Source organism: Uranotaenia lowii, chromosome 2 (assembly GCF_029784155.1).
Source record: "Uranotaenia lowii strain MFRU-FL chromosome 2, ASM2978415v1, whole genome shotgun sequence".
Classification (NCBI taxonomy): Eukaryota; Metazoa; Arthropoda; class Insecta; order Diptera; family Culicidae; genus Uranotaenia; species Uranotaenia lowii.
The window spans coordinates 270,177,536-270,196,964 of NC_073692.1; the positions used below are offsets into that span (position 1 = coordinate 270,177,536).

The 19,429-nt window shown below is 37.4% G+C and overlaps 1 long non-coding RNA gene across 1 annotated transcript; it reads left to right on the top strand.

Annotated features, from left to right (window-relative positions):
• Positions 1-9,995: 9,995 nt before the first annotated feature.
• Positions 9,996-12,329, top strand: LOC129744331 (uncharacterized). Its single transcript, XR_008736894.1, has 4 exons — positions 9,996-10,131; positions 10,196-10,317; positions 10,374-10,450; positions 10,511-12,329. It is a non-coding gene; the product is annotated as an uncharacterized LOC129744331 (long non-coding RNA).
• Positions 12,330-19,429: the final 7,100 nt, after the last annotated feature.

A 19,429-nucleotide genomic window follows, 5' to 3' on the forward strand; every position in this document is an offset into this window, starting at 1 on the left:
TAAATAACTATATGTTGATAATATGTATGTTCCATTTGCTGTATTCCATTAAGTGATTTATTCCGTTTTGTTCGAGCTCACAATAAGGTTTAAACCGAAATAAAAAGTATCTCATTTATTGGAATATATTGCTTATGAATCTTTGGAAAATTTTTGAAGTGTTTTCCGAATATTTTGCCTAACTCAGCGCTTTCAGCTCCCAATTAGCTTTGGATGGTGTATTTTTAAGAGCTGAATAATTGAAACACATAAGAAAAGCTTTTTTACTAACCAAACAGCTTTTTATTCATCATCCTCATGCTTCAAAGCAGTTTGAATTAAAATCCATATTTTCACCAAAATCATTTCCAAAAAGTTTCGCCTGATACTTAAGTTATAGACTTTACACATTTCAACTTAAAATGTTCCCAAACAGCATTTGTCATGGCATTAAATCTGACGATTTTGTATACTGCAAATTCCTTTTTTTATTCAAGCATAAAATGCAAATTAGTTCATTTGATTTCATTTAGGATTATGTAATATTTTTAAGATTAATAACATTTAATTGAAAAGCAGATTTTTTTTAAAATTTAATAGATCGAAATGAAATAATCTGTTCAGGCTTTGATGGTTTCGTGAGTTCATTTCAAAAATGAAACATAGGGGCAAATGCAAACGAATATCACCACAGTTCAACTTTCATATTTTCTGAAAAAAATCATATTTTCAAAAAAAATATTAGTTATGTTGACAAAAAGAAATATCGAAGTATAGTCCTATTTGCCGCTGGTAGTGTTAGTGATATTATGCTGGTTGCTTCACCAACACTTTTCAGTTTTGGGACAATCAACCTCAAAAACGACCATGTGCGTCGACCGGCTGCCCGTTTTTTGTACCGAGAGTTTTTGAGGTTAATTGTCCCGTCTCATCTGTACACGCTCAGCAAGTGTGCGTAAGAAATGTCAAATACAACTCTATACATTTGTATTATTTATTGGGGCAAGTGATAACACATAGGTCTTTTTCAGATGCGTCAGTGAGAAGACTTTAAAATGAATTTAATACTTGTTCTTGTTTGTCTGTTTTATCAACTTTCATTGATATACTAAGTTTTCTCCGGAATAAATTTATGCTTGGTACTTCAATTTCACTGAATGCTGTTCAACCAAAAGACCTTGATTTACAAAGACCTTTATAATAATTTTGAATATCCGCTTCAGACTCAATTCTCGGGATATCCTTTCTGGCCATTTTGGAGATAAAATTCTTGAATTGTAGATGTTTCATTGCTAAATGGCGCGTTTTCACTTATTCCACCAAAGAAATTACATGAATTTATATTACTTTTAACACTTTCAGGTCATATTAAAAGTTCATCATAAAAATCTGCTGTCCCTGGAATATCAATCACAAAAAAACTTTTCAACAAAAAAGTGAATCAAAAGTCTCTTCTATGTAGCCAAAATATGTTAAACAAAAACATACTTTTCATGTTAAGTTCGTAATTGAATTGTGTGTAAACAAACAGTAAACGTGTAAACAGTTTTTTGATGAATGATTTAAAAAAAAGAGTTGAGTTTATTTAATCAGATAGTTTTTTTTGGGCCCAACAATTTTTAGATGAAGAATTAATGTATACACTTTCCGTAAAAGTTGAAAGTTTGCATTTGCTCTAGTTTACTTTCTTAATTGAAAATTCTTCTGGAAAATTCATATCCTCACTTTTTGTTATAGAAAAGAAGATTATTTTATTGATAACTTCAACTTACGTTTGCAAAAAATCAAAAAGTTCGTTCGGCCTTTAAAAAATTTCAATCCTATCTAATCTATTTCAAAGAACAGACTCTCGTTCAGTTAATGTGTCCAGCGTTCTAGGCGTATCGGATTATACGAAATTGAATGTAAAGCTTCCCAATTTCTTATTTTTAAACGTCCAAAAAGTGTCATTATTTTATATTTATTATTACCAAATTCATATCTTTTAAACAACAATTTACTACTTAAATTAACACGAATTAAAAATTGTTTTAATATTTGAAATCGTTTATATGGTTTTGATTCGATCGATAAAATATCAATCCGTGTTACATCTAGGCGTCATTTATTACCATGTGCTGTGTACAAATAAGTAAGGAAAAAACACATCTAGGTTGCATATCGCCCCAACGTGCATAAGAAATATAGGTTCTTGGTTGAGAAATAGGTGCCTAATTTTTAAATTTTTCCAGCGATCAATGAACAGTATGCTTTGGTTACTATTATCTTGCAACGTCGTTTGCTAGCGATGCCTCGTCCATGGAGACGAAAATCAAACCCCTCGAAGAAAAGAAACTCTCTAAAAATGGATGCCTGACTTTTCAATTTCAGATTTTGGCAAAACAAATATTATATGTTTTATTCGATCAGCAAAATGTCAACCTGAGTCACATCTAGGCGTCATTCATAACCATGTGAGCTAGGAATCAAGAACAAAAAAAAATCACATCAAGGCATCATATCGCCACCACTTGGTTGAGAAATACGCGCCAAAATATTCTCACTGATCAGTATGCTATGCCATAGTTACTATCTTCTAACGACGTCAGGTCGCGACGCCTCGACCTTGGAGACGAAAAACAAACCGCCCAAAGGAAAAAAAAATCTCGAAAAAATGGAAGCCATGACTTTCATTTCATTCAAAAAACTACAAATTTAATAATTACGGACAATTGATGCGACTTTGTGTTGTTTTTATTCGATATAAACCGATTCGCATGGCTACAGAATATTCTAAAAATAATTTCATTCGATTCGTTCGGGTCATTTCGGAGGAGAAGTACTACAAACACTGTTACAAGAGAATTTTATATAATAGATTTAAAAACGTATGAAAAGTGTAAAAGTTCAAATATTTTGGAAAAAAATTCAGAAATAGATAAAAAAAAGTGAATTGAACCATTGGAGAAATCTAGTCCAAATAGAACGTTCTACTTTTTTTTTAAAAGAGAAATGGAGAGAATGGTATCACATGTAAAAACTATGTTAATTATTTCTAGCAATTTAGATTAAAAGATTCATGTAACGACTTCCCCCATTTGATCAGAAACGTTAAGAATTAACTTGTGTGTTGTTTATGATTTAATCATGATATAGGGGAGATGAGGGCATAACGAGCACCCGAGGCATAATGAGAAGTCCATTTTTCTACATAAGTACGTATTTTCTTAAACAAATTTTCATGAGGACTTGTTTCGTACTACCTACAGTATTAATTTTTCACCAAAAAAGAAATATCCTTTTCATATTTACAGAAATATTAAATAATAACCAGCTAGGTTCTCAAGTGACGAAAATATTATAATTTTTGAGCACCACCAAATAAGCTTTTATGACCTTTAAATCATCTTGATCTCAAATGTACGCACTGCAGCATGATCTACACATTGGCTGATATGAATAAAGCTCTAGTAATTGCTTTTGCTATTTTCGAGCAGTTTTGTTAGTCAATATCTTCGAATGGCATGCATATTTTTAATCCGGAGCAGGTTGAAAGTAAATGTTTTACTCAGCTTTTTCATATCTAGCTGAGCAAATGCTTTCAAATGTTGCCATTCAAAAGTTCGAGCAGAGTAAAAGCTATCGAAGCAATTGCTATTTTTTTATTCATACCACCTATTGTTTCTAAATTTTCAGCATCATAAAATTTTTGATTTTTCACTTTAATCAATTGTAAAACGCGTTTTTACTTTAATTTGTTCACTAGAGGCGAACAGAGCACTTTCAATGAAGGCATATTGAGCATTTTCTGCCGGAGAATCTAGCAGCGAATTCAACTCGATGAAGTCAACTGAATAATAGAGCTACAGCTTAACTTGTATCGTCTGACGATTTGGCCTATTGGTTAGATGTCGGAGAGGTAATCAGTAGACTCGAGTTCGATTCCTGTTCGAGGGGATTTTTTTTTTGCACATACCATTCATGATTGATTTTTTTTATTGTTACATTATACGGCTAATAGCATCAAAGCATCATCCGTCAAACAAAACACCAGAAACATAATGTATGAACATGTGTTAATTCTTTGAATTCTACAAACAGACCTAGATTATTTTGTTTTTGCTTTGTTTGATGAATCTACGCCTCACCGTTTAGTGCAATCATGATCATAAATGATAAATGAAGAAAAAAAATCACCTCCACCAGGAATCGAACTCGAGCCTACTGATTATCTCTCCGACATCTAACCAATAGGCCAAATCGTCAGACGATACAAGTTGAGCTGCAGCTCTATTACTCAATTGACTTCATCGAGTCGAATTCGCTGCTAGATTCTCCGGCAGAAAATGCTCATTATGCCTTCATTAATGGTGCTCATACTGCCTCGGGGGGTTTCTCATTATGCCTCTACAGTGACTGGTTTTCAGCTTTCGGCAAAATTTTTTAAAATGCATCTTTTAACGTTTTTATCTACTTTTTCAAGTTTCATCCAATTAGACAATGGCTGATATGAATAAAGCTCTAGTAATTGCTTTTGCTATTTTCGAGCAGTTTTGTTAGTCAATTTCTTCGAATGGCATGCATATTTTTAATCCGGAGCAGGTTGAAAGTAAATGTTTTACTCAGCTTTTTCATATCTAACTGAGCAAATGCTTTCAAATGTTGCCATTCAAAAGTTCGAGCAAAGTAAAAGCTATCGAAGCAATTGCTGTTTTTTTATTCATACCACCTAATAGACTATTTGAGTGTCGGAACACGAAACAATGATGTAATTCACATATTACAGCTGTTCTGTATGGTTAAATAAGCATTTTCCTTAAGGTGCCCATTATGCCCTCATCTCCCCTACATGAATAACGATCCCTTTAAAGTTTTGGACATTTGAATAAGGAAAAATTGATGAGAAATTAAGAAATTCTAAACAAGCTATTGAATAAGTTAATCCAAGTTTAGGTTTGATACAAGAATTCAAAAAAAAAATTAAACCAAAAAAGGAACCAATTTTGTAATAGACCTGATTAAATTTATATTTTGAATTTGTAAAATAACGATTGGTTTGGTTATTAATGTGACACGAATATTTGTGAATAATATTTCACATTGACAACAATGTAGTATTTAGGTAAAATTTACAAGTTTTGATTAACTTATTATAAAAAAAATAAGAATATGTACTTAGCTTTAACGTTTTCCGGATACCAAACATCAAAGAATAGCTCCGAAGGTTTTATCCCCGATTAGTATGAGTGGTCGACAGCATTCCAGGAAGACATGACAAACCAAATTTTGAAATAAGGGTTTGAGACCTCTGGAAAATTTTCCGTCTTGTACCACTGATACCGGAAAACCTACGGATTTGACTTGAAATTAACTTCAGCAAAAATTTAATAAGGTTTGAACTTCAATTTGAACGTCACAGCCTACCGACAGCACCAACATGTGAAAAGGGTATAAAAGACAAAGTAAACAAAACCCGTTTTCAATGGATTCGAACAGCCCAATATAAGCTCTACTTAACACAAAAACCGTTTGTAGTTTCTCAGTTTTCGTAAGATTTATAATGCAGTTTGAGTAAAGGATCTAAAAAATTTAGAGCCATAAAATTACATTATCCTCACACAGATCGTTTTATACACCCTTTACTCCACAACAAAGCAAACGGTCTATATGCAAAACATTCAAAGGGGAAGAATGCGGAAAGCTATTCACTCACTCCTATAGCGAGAACCATAATATTTAACAAACGTGCTTCTTCATAATTGAATTTCAGACTAAGCAAAACTAAATGGTCAGTCAAGATATCATAAGATTTAAGTAGTGTTGATGCTCAATGAGTTTGTAATAAGAATATTTTTTTTAGAGTAGACAAGTATTGTCATTTTAGGTCGAGTTGTACAAAGATCTTCAAATCTCTTATAATTTAAGGTATACCTAAATTTGACTATATATTAGATGTGTACTGCTCAAAATACAACAATTTGATGAATTTTAGTACTCAAGCTCAAGTTCAGATAGGGGGACATGATAGAAACGATTCCAATTATTTTTGCAGTAGAAGACTTTGATAATATAAAATTCAGCAAACATGCTGGTTTTCAACACTCATCCGAAAAGAAAACGTTAAATCCACCTGGATTTTCACGTAGCCACTCATTAAGTGAATTTTTGCTTGAGTTACATGAAGCACTAAGAAGGTAATAAAAAAAACACTTGATTCTTACGTGAAATTCACATAGCTGAATGCTGTCAAAACAAAGACACATTCGATTTACGTGAAAATCCAATGATCCGCCAAGTACAGAGGGATTTGGTGCATTCTATCACGGAGTAAAATATATAGATTTATCAGTTATTTTACGCGTCTACATGAACATAAATATGGTTGTTTGGTTCTGACCCGAAAAAACGATCAAAACAACAATCAGATGATACTTTGCCACGAAAGGATAAATGGCTGATTTAGCGATTGCATCGATGCTAAGAATCCAACAGGAATTTTCATTCAATCATTCGTATGGCTGTTTCTACTGTAAATGCTGCTCCCCGTAAACGTAGGACATCGTAGATTAAAAATATGAATTAAATTAATTTAAACAGATAAAATGCATTGTTTTTGTTTTTTTGTTTTTAATGAAACGCATTTTTATTTATTTTTATTTAATTACATACACGATCAGTGACATGATTTTTTATATTAACCTCTGCATTGTTTGTTTTTTTCTTCTGCTGGGGTAGCCGCCGTTATGGCCCTAAAAAAATGCTGTAAATTTTTTTTTTCGGTGGAAGTTGAACAGCCGGCACCCTGCACCGAAAAAACTTTTCACTTGAACGCTACGTGAAAATGTACATAGATTTTTGCCACCATAAAAATCACGTAAAATCTACGTGAATTTCAGGCAGCAAACAGAGCTCGCGCAGCAAGCAGATTTCACGTAATTTTCATATGAGTTGTTGGTGAGGCGTACGTGAAAATAACGTAGATCGGATGTGAATAAGCATTCGATCTACTGCATTCTTTTCACGTAGATTTAATTAAAATATGAACGAATTTTGTTGTTTTTCGCATCAATGAAATGAAGATAATTTATTCGGAGAAAAGATTTTATTTACCTGAATCACAATATTTTTTTAGTTACACTTAACTTTTGACAATTTTACTTCACTTCACAAAGTCTTCGGAAAAATTGTATTTAATCAGGCTTCATATAGCGGTTGGTTGAACATCCCAGCTGCTCCAATTCCGCATCCTGTTGAAATGGCAAAACATATAAACAACAATCAAAGAATGATATTTTAAGTACTTACGAAAATACAGCTTCTCCATCGCAAAAAAAAACTGCTCTTTATGACATTCGATAGCACTTGTAATCACGCGCGCCATATTGGGTAACTTTGTCCTTTCACATAGATTTTACGTAAATGAGCCATTCAGAGCTAAGTGAACATCACAAAGAATTCAACAAACCCATTTGTGATTGGCTGTTCACTGGAATTTCACGTAATTCATAGGTGTCTTTGTTTTGAAAGCATGACAACTATAGGAATTTCACGTAAGGATTAAGTGATTTCGTATTAGCTTCTACGTGCTTCACGTAAACCAAGAAAAAATTCACTTAATGAGTGCCTACGTGAAAATCTAGGTGAATTTAACGTGTCCTTTTCGGCTGAGTGTGCAAGAAAATAAAAGCTGTTGTTGAAATACACCCAAAATAATTTTCACTTAAAAAATAAGTGACATCTGTAGTAAATTCTCGCCATACGTAATTTCATTTGAATTTTAAGTGATGGGTCAAGTGAATTCACTTAAGTGACCGGTCAAGTGAATTACACTATGACCTTCGAGTGAAATTTATCTGAGTTTCTAAGATAGTTTCTAGTTAATTATCTCTCGCGTTTTTAAATGAAAGAACATTTACAGAACAGCACTTCGATTTCAAATACTTACATTACGCTTTCGCCATAAATTTATTGATTGGAAAATTCCATCGTAATCCCAAGGCAGATCGGTTACTGCGGATAGTGCGATTTCTAAATCTTCCCTGCTGCAAACCAGAAAATCTGTCCAGTTCAACCTACAAGCTGAAACATGATAGCACCTTTAAATAACTTTTTCTCACATCACGTTTAACACAAACTACCGCCAAAATCGCCTATTAAAGAATTGGGAAAATCCAAATCCAGCACAAGCTTTATACGCTGCTCTTTAGAATCTGCCATTTTGAACTCTGAAAATAAACACAATTACAACCCGACATTCACTTGAAATTCAAGTGATGGGGAAGTGAATATTTTTTCTCACTTCAAATTCAAGTGACGACTGAAGTGAATGTGGATGAATTCACTTGAAATTTAAGTGACTGCCAAGTGAAATGTATATGTCGCACTTGAATGGAAGAAAATCACTGGATCCTTGTTTTTAAGTGAAAAATCATGTGGTTTTTAAGAGTGAATTTGGGTTCAGTGTATGATTGTGATAAAAAAATTCAATAACTTAAGAATACTTAACTTACGTGATGATTCTTGTTTATCACTGTTTTTTTTTTATCTGACCTTCCGGATTTGCCCTCGGGGGTGAATCCCTTCTCTCTATATGTATTTGAAAACATTAAAACATTGTATCAACTGAAAAAAATAAATCGAATTTACCTTTCCGCTCTGTGTTGGTCGACTTCTTCCATGAGAAATAACTACTGGCTTTTTTCCTCTAAGTCAAACATTTACCTGCTTGTTCATACGGAATTCGAGGTCTAGTCAAGCATCAGTGGTATTTGAGAACTGACTGTCAGATTGTAATGCAGACTAGGAAAATATAGTCAAATCTACTAGCCGTTGAATTATTTTAGCGATAAGCGGTTGAGAAATCCTCTTCAGCTAAATCAATTTTACATAAACGTTAGTTTGTTCGTAGTTATCGATGTTCATTTAGCAATATTATGGGTTCAACCAAAAATCTGTGATATGGAAGAGCCAACCACACGAATTTTGATAACAACCTGTAGAGTTTTTTATCCGTGATGTGATATTCACGTACCTCTGGAGTGGTTTTTTTCACGTAAAATCTATGTGAAGGAAAACAGTTCTCAATATGGCGTGGATCCAAGTGCTGAGGGAACTTTTTAGGAGATGGGAAAACTGTTTTTTTTTTGTAAGTAGTGAATTATTTTTCAAATATTTTTGTTGTTTTTTATATATTTTGCTATTCCAACAGAATCTGGTCAGTCAAGTAACTGCAATGGAGGCGCAACTTTTCTGGACGGTCGTCGTAAAGTGAAATTAGATGTGAAGTGAAGTGAAATATTTATAAATAGTATAAATGAAAAGTGTAAATGAAAAGCTATCGTGTTATGTGATTTCATCGGTTAGATAAAATTCCTTTTCGAAATCAAATTCTTCTTATTTCCAGTGGGCGAAACAAAACACAAAACGTTAATATGTTATTGAAATCTACGTGAATCCCATGTAGCGAACAAATCCCCCCCTCGTACGCTTCAGATGGATTTCACTTACAACTCATATGAAAATTACGTGAATTCTTCTTGCTACGCGAGCTCTGTTTGCTACCTGAAATTCACGTAGCTTTCACATGATTTTCAGGGTGGCAAAAATCTATGTACCTACATTTTCACGTAGCGCTAATGTGAAAAGTTTTTTCGGTGAAGCAATTCAAGTTGCTGGAAATCAGCTCTAGGGTGGCAGCTTTGTGTCAAAGTATTAATCATCCGCCACCCGAAATAGAGTTTTGTTATTTAGTATATATCTTTTATGAAGTATTTATCTATCTATACCTTTTGTAACAGTTGTATTTATTAGTCATGTATTCAGTAACGTATCTCGCGCACACAAGTAGCACAGAATTAGAAAAAACATATGCTGAAGTTCTCTCAGTGTGGAACTTTTCACATCTCTCTGGAACACCCCTCGTACGGTGTAAATGTCAAAAAGAAGGAAACAGAAAAACGGAAAAATCATTTCTCGGAGTGCTGACGTGGTGGCTGTGAAAAAAGCGCGGACACAGTGATTTTATCGAGCGCGTTGGTGAAAAACGTCGGTTCGACCGTAACCGGAAGGCGGAGAACGACCAGCAGGATCCGGACATCACCACGATATTCGACATTCTCCGGTGCCGATTTCGGATTGCACCGAGCAAGAATTCAACGGTTCTGGCGGCTGCTGGTGAGTTTTTTCATAATGATTTGCTGCGCAATATTTGCTAATCACCACACGTGACTTTGGCCAGGTTGTCCCGCCCATCAAAACGGTTCGGAAAACGCTGCGGGGAAGGCCTTGGACGCTCAGACACAGCGCTCCTTTCAAAGCTGCAAAAAAACTTTGAGCGGGCTGATTGCCGAAGACCAACGGGTGAGTTAACCTCAATTGGCAAAAGGTGCCTCCACTAAAGTTATTGCGTGTTCCAGGCAGAGCCAGTCAGTCGGAGCGCACTACATCGCATTGGCATTAGGGAAGACCCATAGCATAACAGCCCCAATATCGGGTAAGACCGCAAAGCAAAACGGGAATGAAAGTCCAAAATTAATGGTGCCATTCCCACCAGGGCTTTTCTTTGCTTTTTTGTTTCCCCTCTTTAGTCCCCAGCAGCCAAGCCGTAGCCACGCCACGTCAACTCACGTCAGTACGCGTCACTGTTCGCCAGTCACCCGGGCCTGGTCCGACAAGCGATCCACATCCGTGTCGGCCAACCGGGCAGCAGCAACAATAACAGCCATCTGGGCCTGGTCCGACAAGCGATCCACATCCGGGTCGTCAACGAGCACCGCAGCAGCAAGGTTCCATCGTCCGGTGACAACAAATCTGCCAACCGGGCGTCAGCAACAACAACAGCCATCTGGGCCTGGGTCGATCAGCATCCTGGTCGCCAGCGGGTATCGCAGAAGCAAGGCTCCGTGGTCCGGTGACTACTGACCGTCAAAGTGGCATCAGCAAAGCTGCAGTCGTCGAGGGAGAAAACCTTTCGACATCAAAAGTGGTTGCCGCATTTGGAGCGGCGCAGGACTCCGCGTCAGGAAAAAACATTGGATCGTCACCAAGGTCAGGAAGTGCCGTGCCAAGTGTTACCGTTCGGCGCTAGGTGGCAGCACCAGCAGGAGTTTCGGTGCCTAGGGCATTGCATGCTTCATCCGGATCTCCCGGACGTGCGAAGAACAGATTATTGGTGTGGCATGCTCGACAATCCACCAATGCTCTTATCAGGAATTGAAGGCGCTTACGAGGAGGCCGGCGCGCTTTCTCACATGCATGTTCCAGTTGCGGAAAATCGTTGCTGCTAAGCGGCGCTCGTTTCGCTGCATGCTGCAGAGGTCACGCGATGACAAGAAGTAAGTGCCCGTAATAATTTCCCTGAATACATGCAAAGTAATGAACACCAATTTTGATTTTGTGGTGGCCTATCTTGTTCTTGTGGAGTTCCTTCCGTTGCCTTTGCGCACGTCCACACTTTAGTCAATATTATACAATCATGTAACACTTTTCAATCAAAACTCACCTTTGACTTGATGTCTGGTTGATAGAATATAAAGGAAAATAATTGTAATAATCTTACCAAAATTTGTGAAATAGAGTCTCACTTTGCTTCAGTATACGAAAACAGACAGACTCCAATTTGACAACTTGAATGTTGATTATCCAGCAAACCACAGCAAACTAGACCAATTGCTGGAAAGTCCAACAATTCAAAACCCGACTGCTGATTTTTCAGCAAAAATAACAAGCACACCACCGAATGTTGAAAAATCCAGCAATTAGAAAACCGATTGTTGGCTGCCAGCAAAAATTTGGATTGCTGAACGTTTCCAGCAATTTTTTTTTGCTGGAAATCGAGGCAAAAATTTGCTGTGTAAATGATGTGACCGACACAGTGATTACATCTCATTTCTATAGAAGTATGAACGGTACTGAATGCTTTCTTTTTTTTCTTTCAGTAACATCCCAAACACTGTTCCATTTATTGATTTTTTTTATCAATTCATTTTCGAACTCAGTGGTCGATTTTTCATGAAAAACGATTTTAAGTTTACTAAGTTAACAAATGCTGGTAACTAGTGTATTAAAACACAAAAAGAGCTTGTTTACTTAAAATCTTAAGGTTTGAGCCGTTTCAAATAAACAAGCTTAAAAAACTTATATTGGCAAACAATCGCTTTGAACGAAGCCTAAGCTAAACAAGTGGTTTAAGACTCTCCAATCATTTTTTTCTCATGCATCTGTAAGCTGTTGGAGTTTTGTTGACTATTTACCGTCTCTATATAAATCTATTGACCTCAGTTGTGTTGGTTTGACAGATCTAGCATTCTGTAGGTTTTTTCCAGTCTATTTGTTGATATTTAAACATAAAAACATACACCACATACACAGCAAAAAATTTCTAAAAGTATATGGAATCTAAAACGCGAGTGATCTATTTTTTCACAAGTATAATTAAAAAAAGATGTAATTTTCCTCTCTTTTTGATGTAATTTTAGTCTTTTCTCAAATAGCGAATAAAAATAAATTGTATTGGTATAATTTTACATTCCATGATGTATAAATAAAGCGGCCAATGAAATTTATATCACAAGCAGTGTAAAATTATATCTGTTTGATTTATTATTGACTGAAACTGTTTGTTTGTGCCATTCGCCAGTCGAGTCATTTTTCGGGAACCGAGTGTCTTCATTCTAAGCCGAAGCTTCATAATCTCTATGGTAAAAGTGGTAGGTTTTCAAATTGAAAAACAAAAGCATGATGTTATTTTGTTTAAATATTTGTTTCTCGATTACAGCGACGGCAGATTTTGAAGTGGCAGGTGTAGAGTGTATCATTGTGTATGTGAACGGTTGAACGGATTTGACTAACCGTACGAGCCTGTTAACCCCGACCAGTCAGTAACGAACCAACCGCTGAGCGAGAAAGCCGTGTAAACGACCAAGCTCCCTGGTGTGTGAATCCTACAATTTGGCGCAGCCGGTAAGATTTTTGATTACAGTGCGAGGCAGCAATAGTTCTCTGGATCGTTTTGCTGGATAAGTAAGTCATTGAGGTAAAGAGTTTATGGAATGCCTATAGAATAATTTCATTGGAATTCGCTGGTCCAGTTTTGTACTGTAGAGCGCAACGAGAAAGCACAAAATTGATATGGCGGTGTGAAAGAAAAAGCTGGTCCAGTTTACTTCTAACTGCAGAGCGAGCCGCGGGACCGGTTGGATATTCCAATTCGAAGCGCGAGGGAAAAGGAAAAGTGATGCTGGTCCAGTCTATTGACTGTAGAGCGAGAGCGGGTCCGGTAGAAAAAATCAAACCGAAGCGCCAGATAAAGTGTGATTGTAGATGTGCTGGCCCAGCTTTTATGCTGTAGAGCGAGAGCGGGTCCGGTAGAAAACCGAAGCGCGAGGTGAAGCAATTTGTTTGAGGTGTTAAGATGGATAGGTTATGACATCCCAATTAACCACTGGGCCCATAACCTGTAGAGTTTCTCAGATTGATCGTATTAAAAACCGAATTCAAACTCTTGTTTAAGGTCTAAGGTAACTTTATTTGAGACGAACACAGAGTATAACTTATAACTAGATCTGTTACATTAGTGATGTTTATATTTATTTCATGCACTTGCTTCTCGGTGTGCCTATTTCTGATTTGAAGAACCATGAACGTTTAATCCAGTTGTCAACTAGATTCCGTTCAATATTGTATCCAACATTGTATCCAATCTCGTGCAATGTTCCATGCAAGTTGTCCGTTTGACAGATGACAGCTGACAGATGAAGTCTCCACACGTGGCTGTGTTATTGTTTGTAGAATGTCAAATTGATATTGTGTACAATTCACTCGACTTGCATCTAACCGATAGTTCCCGAGTGAAATGATTTCTCAACACTTCCCCTCAATTTGAACATTCAACACGCTGAACAATTTCCGATGCGATAATTTAGGTAACCCCTTTGTAAATGCATCTGCCTGTTGATCTTCGCTTGGGATGAGCTGCAACTTCAGTCGACCTTGTCTGATGTGATCTCGTACAAACATATATTCAATATCCAAATGTTTCATACGTCGATGTGCCTCGGTTCCTCAGCTATGCTAATGCACGGAATGCTTTCTTCCATTATGATGAAAGGTGTTAAGTTAATTTCCAATCCGTTGAGAAGGTTATCCACATTCCTTCTTTTGTAGCTGCACAAAGTGCAATAAGTTCTGCTTTGCTCGTTGACAAACTGATTGATGGCTGACGTTTCGTTGACCACGAAACTAAGTTGCCATACAGTAAAAAGGCATATCCTGATACCGATTTTCGATCATCAGGATCATTTGCAAAATCTGCATCTCCAAATCCTACTAAACCTGGGTACTCGCTTTTCTGGCTGTAGATTATTTTTGTATTTCTGGTGCCGCTTAAGTATCTTAATATACGTTTCAATCCAGACCAATGCCAATCCGTTGCACAGTTGGCATATTTGCTTAAAATGCTAACCGCTGCGCAAATGTCTGGTCTAGAAATTAATGAGAGATATTGCAAGCATCCCTATAGCTCTCTGTACGGTTCTTCAGTATGTTTATCTTCAGTTTTGGACCATTTAGTGTTGGTTCCTAGTGGTGTCCCCACTGGTTTACATTTATTCATTCCAAATCTCTGAAGAAGTTTTTCGGTATATTGTACTTGAGAAATTTCTAACGTTTGATTCTCAAAGTCACGTGTTATTTCCATTCCCAGGAAATGTTTTACTTCGTTCAAGTCCTTCATTTGGAATAACCTTCCAAGTTCCTTTTTGATCCATTTAATGGAATTAATATTTTTGGCTATCAATAGGATGTCGTCTACGTAGAGTATGAGAAATATTCCTTTGGATTTTGATTTATAGATACAACAGTCAGTTTTGAGAGGAGTAAAATCAAGAGCTCTCATAGCATCATCAAATCGTTTATTCCATGATCTGCTAGCTTGTTTCAAACCATACAAACTTTTATGCAGGCGTACAGTTTGACTTAACCCATCCCCATTTCGTGGTAATTTCATGAATATTTCTTCATCCAATTCTCCATTTAAAAATGCCGTCTTGACATCCATTTGATGGACTTATAATTTGTGCTCGTTTGCAAGTGCAAGAATAAGTCGAACACTTTCCAATTTTGCAACAGGTGCATATGTTTCACAGTAATCAAATCCAGGTCGCTGTGAACATCCCTTTGCAACCAATCTTGCTTTATATCGCCCATCTTCCTTCATTGTGAAAACCCATCTCGAGTGAATTGGTTTCACTCCTTTTGGAATACAGTTTACCACTGTCCAAGTTTCGTTTTGATGTAATGCATCAAGTTCTTCTTGAATTGCAACTTTCCATTCCGTCCAGTCGTCCGTTTTCTTCAACTCGTCGATTTGTTGTGGAATATCATTAATGACCGTTGCTAATTTTGCTGAATAATCCGTGAACCAAGCTGGGGGTTTCTTGGTTCTATTGCTTCGCCGCAATGTTTGGTTCAAGACGTTGTCACTTATATCGTCTTCTTGAATTTCATTCGTACTCTCATAATCACTTATTCCAAATGATTCTTCAGTTTGACCATTATCGATCGAAGTATCATTATCTTCTCCAGATACTGATTCTTGGTCCTCAATTTCGTTTTGCTCACTTTTGAATTTATCAATTTTCTCGTGCAAGATAACCTCTGCAAGTCTTCATTATTAACCATAATGGATTCATCAAATATAACATCCCTTCACATTTCAATGGATCGTATATCTTCATTCCAGAGTTGAAAACCATTATTTGCGTAACCCACAAAAATTGATGTCTTAGTTTTCGAATCTAATTTTTGACGTCTCTCATTCTGAATTTGTTGGAATGCTTTGCGTCCAAAGATCTTTAAATGTTTTACTTTTGGTATTTTCCCATACCACATTTCGTAAGGTGTTTTGTCTTCATTTATCCCGTTTGTAGGCGATCTATTCAATAGATATGTTGATGCATATAATGCTTTACCCCACATATCTTTTGAAAGTTTACTTTCATAGAGTATTGATCTTACCTTTTCCATCAATGTTCTATTCATCCGTTCACTCACTCCGTTTTGTTGTGTAGTGTATGGAACTGTGAACATCATCTGTATGCCTTAATTCTAACGGTCTTTTTTTATCTTGGAAGTTCCATCTGTTGATACTTATTGGCTGCTTGCTTTCCTGCCAAACAAGCATCACATACTTTCGATTTGCTGATCTCATCAGAAGGAAGATTGATACCCTCAACCATGCCCTTTTTTAAAAGTTTTTCCATACCCGTACTGCTTAGATGCCCTAGTCGTTTATGCCAACATATGCTCTTGGTTCCGCCGACTTTCCTTCCCAAACGAGTTCAAGGTGGAACAGACCGTCATTGTGGCTATGATTTCTTCCCCATTTTCGAAGATAACCTCCTCATTTGTAAAAGTAACCCTTTTACCCTGTTCGCTGAACTTTCTTACTGAAAGTAGATCCTCCCATGTCGAGGAGTAAATAAAACTTTGTATAATTCCAGAGTGAATTTTTTCTAACTACACTCATTAGCCATTTCTTCCCCATATTCATAGCCCAAAGATTCCTGATATGCTTGGCTATTCTAATTATCGCCGGATTCTTCAGCTCTTGGATTTCCTCCATGTCCACTAATACCGCTATTCCTGCTTCCTAGTAGGTTCCATCCGGGAAATAAAATGCATCCTCAACGTCGATGATTTTGTTGAGCACTCCGTTGTTGACCACAATGTTGATTCCGTCGAGCCCGCTGATGTACGCTTCCTAAGAGTGACCTTAAGCTCTTACTCCTGCGCTTCGGTAGCCCCTGCTACCTGGTTGACGATTTCTTGGTTGACTGGCGTCCGCAGCAATATGTGTGTGTGCTCCGGCTTAGCCAGCCGATTATCTGCTCGCCACTTCCGAGCTGCCAAAGTAGCCTCGCTGTCGTCGAATATAAGTGACCTTACAAAGCTGTCGAGAGTTGTCGTATACAACACAGTACGCTCGAGAGTTCCCCTCTCGTAGCGACTTTCTCGCCTTTCTGCATAATCTATGCTCCAACCGGATTCTTCGCCGCTTATACCGCCGTCGGTTGACATCCTGCTTCCGCTTTCGTCCGTCAGTCCAAGTCTACCAGCTTCATCCTCGATCATCGGTTCAACTCCAACCGATTCTACTAGTTATCCACTAGTCTTCAGCCTACCAGTTAAACCACTGGTTCGAATTTGCCGCGTCTGGCAAATTTGTTATGACCAGAATACTTCTGGGCCCATAACCTGTTAAGATGGATAGGTTATGACATCCCAATTAACCACTGGGCCCATAACCTGTAGAGTTTCTCAGATTGATCGTATTAAAAACCGAATTCAAACTCTTGTTTAAGGTCTAAGGTAACTTTATTTGAGACGAACACAGAGTATAACTTATAACTAGATCTGTTACATTAGTGATGTTTATATTTATTTCATGCACTTGCTTCTCGGTGTGCCTATTTCTGATTTGAAGAACCATGAACGTTTAATCCAGTTGTCAACTAGATTCCGTTCAATATTGTATCCAACATTGTATCCAATCTCGTGCAATGTTCCATGCAAGTTGTCCGTTTGACAGATGACAGCTGACAGATGAAGTCTCCACACGTGGCTGTGTTATTGTTTGTAGAATGTCAAATTGATATTGTGTACAATTCACTCGACTTGCATCTAACCGATAGTTCCCGAGTGAAATGATTTCTCAACATGAGGGTTGAGGTTTGAGCAAGAGAGCCAACTTATTAAGAGCGATGAATGTTTGCAATGGACAATTCCACCCAACAGAGACGAGCAAACTAAAAGTTCGTGATCGATTTCAGGCTCAGCGTCGCGAAAGGACGACGCCTTAAAACTTATACCGTATTTGTTTATGCCGAGTGTTGCACTAGTGTTGCACTGGTGCACCACTAGGTGTTGTCAAACTGTTTATTCGAACGGTGTTGCACTGGTTTTGACCTGGTGTTGCACTGCCATCGGGCGGTGGTGCCCCGAAAATTGAAGCGTTGGTTATCAGAATCAACGTGGGCCCGGATGGGCACGCAAGGCGATGGTTGGTAATCGCGTGACATCAAATGGGTGAAAGAATTCCAGATTAACACTTTGCAATTCGGTTCTGACAAGAACAATTTATGTGTAACCACATGTTCTCTAACTACTCCCAAGACTGGCCACCACAGAGAAACAAAGGCAATTCACCAAAAACCACTTCCTTCTGCTATCATTTATTTCTATAGAACTTTGACTTTACAAAGTCTGAAATTATACTGAACTGTTTGCTGAAACAAAAACGCCTCTATTTATACTATCTAGCATTCACATGTTCGATCCAGTCAGAAACGCCTGGAAGTTTCTAGGTTGGTTGTCGACGTCGTTCGTTTTCCTTTCTCGCCGTGGTATAAACTTGGTGCTCCTCTACCAGATCTCCGCTCTTGATGATAAATTCTCCGAGCGCTGTTTCGTCTCGATTCCGACGCTGAGCGTCGTGCTTGGGATAGGAGGGATAGGATGAGATTGGCACGCTCTCTGAATTCGGGAGTACGTTCTGCGAACAGAGGTCGTCATCAACCTACACCTCTACACCTTCTTTTTCACCTACAGAGGAAGCTTTGAGGAACATGCACACTTGATCTTATTCCAAGAGTGACAAATCCAGTCAGTTTGTTTGTCTGGATAAAGAAAAACATATTTAGAATCACCGACTTCTCCTCAAGGAGCATGATCTCTGATGCGATACGGGTTTGGATATTTAAGTCGAACTCGAACGACTTACGAGGCGAGGAGGAGAGATTTACAAGTAGCAATAGAGGCTAAATAAAAAGACACTATAATTAAGATTTGATAGATATACGAGAACAGAACCACGACCATAAATATATTTTCACAATCAATGTGTTCAATCAAGACTAGAGTATGACACTTTTAATCATAGAAATTGATTCCTTACTTGAGTATTCGGCAAAGTGTCAAGCTGTGTTACATGCTATAAGCTAACTTTTAAATTTTGTATACATTTTCCCATGGGTGCAAGAAATAACACTTATATTGTACTTTTAAAAGTTGTTTTCCCATTGAAAACTTCTGTATAGAAGTAAGAGGCAAGCTTGACTCTTTAACAGACCTAAATTCGAACATATACTTTTGGTCTTCATTTTAAGCCAATACCATTTTTTTTCTGAGTAGTTCCTTTGTAAATAAAGAAGAGGGAAGGGATGTAGAGTGTATCATTGTGTATGTGAACGGTTGAACGGATTTGACTAACCGTACGAGCCTGTTAACCCCGACCAGTCAGTAACGAACCAACCGCTGAGCGAGAAAGCCGTGTAAACGACCAAGCTCCCTGGTTTGTGAATCCTACAGCAGGGATCCGGAATTTGATTCCCAGGAGAGGAATTTGCCTGAAGAATTCCGAGGCATTTGAAGCAAGGCATTATTGATCCGGACCATGACAGTCCGGAACGGAATT